At 35.8% G+C, this 6215-nt stretch overlaps 1 long non-coding RNA gene across 4 annotated transcripts in view; it reads left to right on the plus strand.

Moving 5' to 3' along the window:
- The window catches only part of LOC126764464 (uncharacterized), a 96940-nt gene extending 95659 nt beyond the window's left edge, over positions 1-1281 (plus strand). For all 4 annotated transcript variants that reach the window (XR_007667992.1, XR_007667993.1, XR_007667994.1 and 1 more), the window contains one exon: positions 932-1281. This is a non-coding gene — a long non-coding RNA (uncharacterized LOC126764464). The remainder of the gene's footprint in view (positions 1-931) is intronic.
- The last annotated feature ends 4934 nt before the right edge of the window (positions 1282-6215 follow it).

Consider the following 6215-nt stretch of genomic DNA (forward strand, 5'->3'; position numbering starts at 1 on the left):
TGTTCAGTATTTTCAAAATGGCAAACAAGGGTTATTTTTAGTTTTATGATCCGTTAAGTATCAGGTCTAGACACTGGTTTGTGAATAGTAACTAGTCACAAATTGAGATTTTACCTCAAATTGTCTCAAATAGTGACTAGAGATTGCTTACAGTATTGCGCAATAAATTTCGATGTCATTGGATTTATGGTCCAACGATGTGTAATTTAGGACAACCCACCAAACTATATTGTTTAGTCCACCATATGCTCTACTTACAACACACAATTAATTATTGTGGTATTATTGAACCACTTTTTTCACTAGTGAAAGGTAACTAAATAAAATAATTGTTTTTATTGTCTTTGATGTTTATTCATTATTATATTTTTTTTATATAAATTATACATACATCATGTAAATTAATTCATTGAACATACCTTTAAAATAAACAGTTCTTGTAAGATATAAATAAAAGGAGTTTTACTTACTATTCTCGATTGTGGTCCTTTCATTCCGCCTCTAGATTTGAAATATTCATCATCTCTTCTAAGAGAAAATTATGTAGCTACAGCAATGCTTCCAGCAGTTGCTGGATTTCGTGCAATTATCATTGGAGTTATCTACATACATAATAAAATTGACTATAGTAAACTAAATAATAATATACATGTAAATTTCAGTAATTCAATTACCATCAATCAAAATAAAAATAGTACAACATTAACGTTTTACAATTTATATCTTTTTTGAGGAATTATTATATTAATCTGGTGGTATCATTACAATTAAAATAATAAATGGCAGACGCTTGCCTAAAGAATTATTGATTGTTTTTATGAATGTGATACTTATCGTTTTAAAAGCGTAATACTTATACAATTATAAAATGAATCACTTATAGTTTACGATGCATATTATATCATATTAATTTTACATAATTTTTTTCTAGGTAGATGCAAACCACTCCGCCAAAGTTTCCGTTGTAGATAGGAAGTCAATTAAAGACAATGTGTTCACAGGACAGATAACGTATACCGCTGAAGATTTAAACCTTTTAATTCTGGGTATGCACAGCTCAAGAAACAAAGAAGATATTTAAAAAAAATATCGGAAAGCTTATCAAAATAAATTAAATTATTTATGATTAAGAATATTTGTATAAATAATATGCATAGCAAATGATATTGTTGCTAAACAACTTATTTTAATAAATTTCTGAATATAAGTATAATCGGTCGCATCTTTAAGAAACTCTAGTAGTAGTTTCATACTCGCAGCCAACGCCACTAACAAGAAAAATGTGATAACAGCAGAACAAAACAGCAGAGCAGCTGATTGCAGCCTTAACTGCTAAAATTTAATATACTTACATTGATAATCACAGGGCGGAATCACACTATTGGTTGAGCAGATATGGTTTCAAATTCATAAGCATAGAATTTTTTTTTAAATAATATACACATTATTAAATTAAACTATTTTTTTACTCTTTAATTAAGTGTTAAACTGGTTAGATCCAGTTTGTTTCTTTTACATATAAGGGCGTTATATAATTGCTTGCCTTTAGGGTTACATAACCGGGAACCCCAGTGAGGGTGTTTCGCATTATAATCACCTGCAGCAAGAAAGCACTCTCCCAGCGAGTTGAAGAAATCTATATGTAATTTACTTTTCTGTAATCGTGAAACGTGGGGGACAATAAACGGCGGACAAAGTAATGTCACCTTGCTTTGTCTGCACGCATATTGATGTTGTTTGTAGATAATTCTCAGCAGTTCCAGTTAAATAATGGTGTTTAATGCGACTCCTGATTAAGATACCAGTTCCACTATGCGCCTTTTCATCTGGATGATTCGTACAATAGAAGGTATATCCCGATACATTAAAGATGTATTTATTAGTTAGGTGAGCTTCTGCAAGAAACATTATATCAATTTCCTTGTCGTTGAGAGATTTTGACAGCTGTAGTTCATGGCGAGGTATACCATTTGCATTCCATAAAACAATTTTAACCCTCATCGAGACCCTCGGGTCTGGCCAGGCATATTTTGTTTTTAAATATTATTTAAATCTATTTAGAGTGTAGCTTCCAGGTAGCTTCCTAGAATTTTATTGTCTATAGAATTCAGAATAAAAAAATTCAAAGATATCGTATCGAAAAGGACGAAAAAGGATATTATAATATTACACCTTAGTGCACCAATGGTGCTTGGCTAGACCCCATATATTTTGTATGAAAATATATAGACTTTGGATGTTTCTATCACTTCGCACGGTTGGTTTATCTGTTTTCATGTTCGTTACATGTCCAAATTGGCTTGTATGTTTATCTAGGTCAAATACTTTAGCCGCTAGAGAGTTTTAAAGGTTAAGAAAAATGTAATTTTTCTCAAAATGTTACATTTTTTGTGAACGCTATTGGCACGCCCCTGGTAGGCTAGAGGGGAGGTTGACGGCTTTCCTGAATGCCCAGGGGTGAACTAACTCGCAAAATAGTTTTGATCCCCCCGGCCCTATACCCCCCCAACTGTAGTGAAACAAACGGGGGGACATGCTTAATACACATTTTCGCCTATTGCCACGCCCCCGGTGGGGCCTTGGGGGCGAATTATACGTTTCCTGAAAGCTCTTTAAATTAGCTAACCGGTGCAATTTATTTGACCCACCTAGGTCAAATACTTTAGCTATAGCGTTTTAAAAGGTTAAGAAAAAATGTAATTTTTCTCAAAATGTTACATTTTTTGTGAACGCTATTGCCACGCCAAGCGTGAACAAGCCAGTCAATTTGATTTCAACCAAATCGAGAGGTAAGAAACTCCAAAAATGTATCTATATTGTACATATATGGGCGTAAATACAACACGTATTTCCATAAAAATGTATGTAAACACCACTTGGCCTAGCCAAGCGCCATTGGTCTCGACTAAGTGTATCAGACCGTTGGTCTCGACCAGGGTTAAGCGTGCTTATTATTTTGAACTTGAGTTCTTACATTGTGTTCTGCATGAATGTTATGAAGTTCAACATGCTATGTTGCATTGACGCTGTAATTGCTTCGATATTCGATTGACTACCGGATTGAACGTGGGGTTGCTGTTCTTGCCGGTCAATAAGACTCGTTGTTACTGTAGTTGTGGGTTTTCCTAGGCCTGATTTTAGGACGTTTGCAACCGATACGCCATTGACGGTTTTTGATGGAGCTATTAGTGGATTCATATTGGAGGATACAACGTTCGGTACATTATGATTGCGTTCGGAGACTACACATTGGTTGATCCGATTTTTTAGCTCCTTGTAGACTGGATATTCTCTGTAGTTTGCTCTGTGGTTTCCACAGCAGTTTCCACACGTTTTTGAATTTGGGTATTTTTTGTTTGACGTGCAAGTGGCAGAATCATGCAACTCTCCACAAACACACTGCGCGAAGTGTGCAGTAAGACCTGGTGTGACCATACTCTTGGCAATTGTTCATTGCACACGACCATTTTTGTTATGCGGTTCCTCCGCAGTGATCCTACAATGTAGTACATATTGAAGTTTGAAAATGGGGTGCACATAATTTTTTCCAAGTTGTTTGTTTTCTGGTTCTAGCTCAACTTTGAGCATAGACTGTGGGATTTTGTTTTTTTTTTAATATTTGCAACATCTTTGGGGTTAAAACCGTGATCTTTAAGTGCTTCGTGGTTTTCAAAGGGATCAACACTTGGCTCAATACCTTTAATAACAACGCCTCTCGCATTTTTAAGTTGATAAATGTAGAATTTAATCTTTCCCTCATTGAGGTACGAAAGTTCTGTTCGGAGTATATTTACACTTTCGTTTCTCGAATGTTTCCCTTCGACAGCGGAACTATGTATATGAAAGTTATTATTGCCGATAAGTTGAGTAAATATTTTAACGAGAGCATCAGAGTTTTCTTCTCTTACGTATATTGGCGGTGGTTTGCTGTTTGTGACTTTTGTAAGACTTTCAGGAGTTTTGTTACTCTCACCGTCAACGTTGTCACTTAAAAGCACTAATCGATTTGTGCTTAATGGTTAAGTTGCATTTTCTCGGTTTATTTTTTGCTTAGCGTTTGTTGAGTTTTGCGGACTAAGCTTACTCTTGATAGTAATGTAGCGATCCATTCCGGTCTGTGTAGCCACTTTTTGAGGTGTTTGGGTTTTCTTATCTTGCGCTTTGCTTTTGTTGCCGGTGTTCGAGCATGCACCGACCTCAACTTGTACAATACGAGCTCTGACGTTGGAATCGTGGACATTGAACAAGATCGGACTTTTAAATTTGGAGGGGTTGAAGGGTAGACGATGAGTTTGACTTTACGCTTTCACTGTCACTCTGAGACCTGATCGAAAAGTATGCATTGTTGCGCTGGACGTAGAGCCGGCGTGCATCTTGTTCACGTTGTCTCTGGGCACGGATATAGCTTTGGCTCATAATTTTATCGTTTAGTTTATTTTATTTTATTTTATTTTTATTTTTTTGTTTTTATTTTTTTTTATTTTTTTATTATGTTTAGCGTTCACAGGTTACATTAAGTTATATGAACTGCCTTATCAACTGCTTTACCGCACTTCAATTAAATTAAACCTTATCTATCGATTCAAAATTAAAGATATCTTAAGCAGCTTGCAAAAGATGCATACTGTCCCTAAACCGAACCTACCATATTTTGTTATTGTTATTTACTGATTTACATAGTTTTTTAATAACTTATGTTTTCTTCACCGAACTGTTTAATTTCTTACTAATTCGTTTTCGCAAATATATAATATTTTGTGGTACCCTATTATGGTATAATGTCCCGTATATGTATACTTACATATCTATAAGTATATGCATGTATATGCAAACGTGAGTATATTGTTTTCAGTTGAGCAAGCGAGTTAAACGTCAGTCTGTTAGCGTTCAGCAAAAAAAACGATATTTTGCATAAGACCATATGTCTTCACTTTATTGATCGTTATTCCTTACTGACTACCTTTACAATCTTACTGCTATTTATACCAAAGACTTACTTGCTTACTTGTTAAGAACTAAAAATGTTTTGATCATTTTATCTCTTATTCCATTGTTGTGTTTCCTTTGCTGCATTTATGATGTGGGAGTTTTATCGCTTTGTTTGGTTATGTTTAGGCTATGCGCTTTGTTTATTTAGGTTAATTTCTTCAGTATATGATAACGTGAAGCAATATATTGTTTAACTCTCCTCCGTGTTAAAATGAAGTGTCCTCATTTCAAAATTTTTAGGCTTGTAATAAAAATAATTTTCGCGGCGTTTGAAATTTTTTTGGACCTGTCGATACATCTTCTTCTTAATTGGCGTAGACACCGCTTACGCGATTATATGTCGATACATATGAATTAAAAAAAAAAATAACTAAAAATAATATTATGATTTTAAGAATTGCATGCAATGTAAATTTCAAAAAGGTTTTTTTAATTAAATGTCGACCGCTTATTTTATGTCCATTCCAGGGGTGTTCGTTGTCGACTATAATATTACCATGGTCTAAAATTTGCAATGGAGAATTATTTTCCTGAATGATATTACAGTGAGCATTTTGTTTTAAAAGCAAGGGTACAGTGGCCATATCAAGAAGGGCAAGTTCGGTGTGGAATTCGTGGTGGGAGAGAGACTCCGTCGCCGAGTACTGTCATTCACCCCGGTAGATGAACGTCTAGCGACAATCCGCATCAAAAAAAAAGTCTTCTATGAGCGCTTGGAGCGAACCAATGTATGAGAGCTGCCCCACCACGATATCAAAATTGTCCTTGGCAACTTTAACGCCAGGGTGGGCAAAGAAGGCCTACACGATTAAACATTCCCAAACGGGTTGGCTAATCTACTTCGCCGGGTCCCGCAATATGTTTATCTGTTGTACTAGATTCCAGAAAAAGAAAATTCATCAAGCCACCTGGCTGTCTCTGGATTAAAAAACCACCAACCAGATCGATCATGTCGTGATAGACGGAAGACACGTCTCCAGTGTTTTAGATGTGAGTTCGCTCCGAAGTCCTAACATCGACTCGGACCACTATCTTATTGCAGGTAAGACTCGCACCAGCCTCTGCGCAGCAAAAAACGTACGCCTACAAACACAAGGAAGTTTCGATATCGAGAAGCTGCAATCCCAACAAACAGCAGAACGATTTTCTACTCGACTCGCAGCGGACAGAAAACAGACTGTCTACCTCGCAACGTTACGATCGACCAGAACACGTGTGGATGGGTA

This window comes from Bactrocera neohumeralis, unplaced genomic scaffold (assembly GCF_024586455.1).
Source record: "Bactrocera neohumeralis isolate Rockhampton unplaced genomic scaffold, APGP_CSIRO_Bneo_wtdbg2-racon-allhic-juicebox.fasta_v2 cluster09, whole genome shotgun sequence".
Taxonomy (NCBI): Eukaryota; Metazoa; Arthropoda; class Insecta; order Diptera; family Tephritidae; genus Bactrocera; species Bactrocera neohumeralis.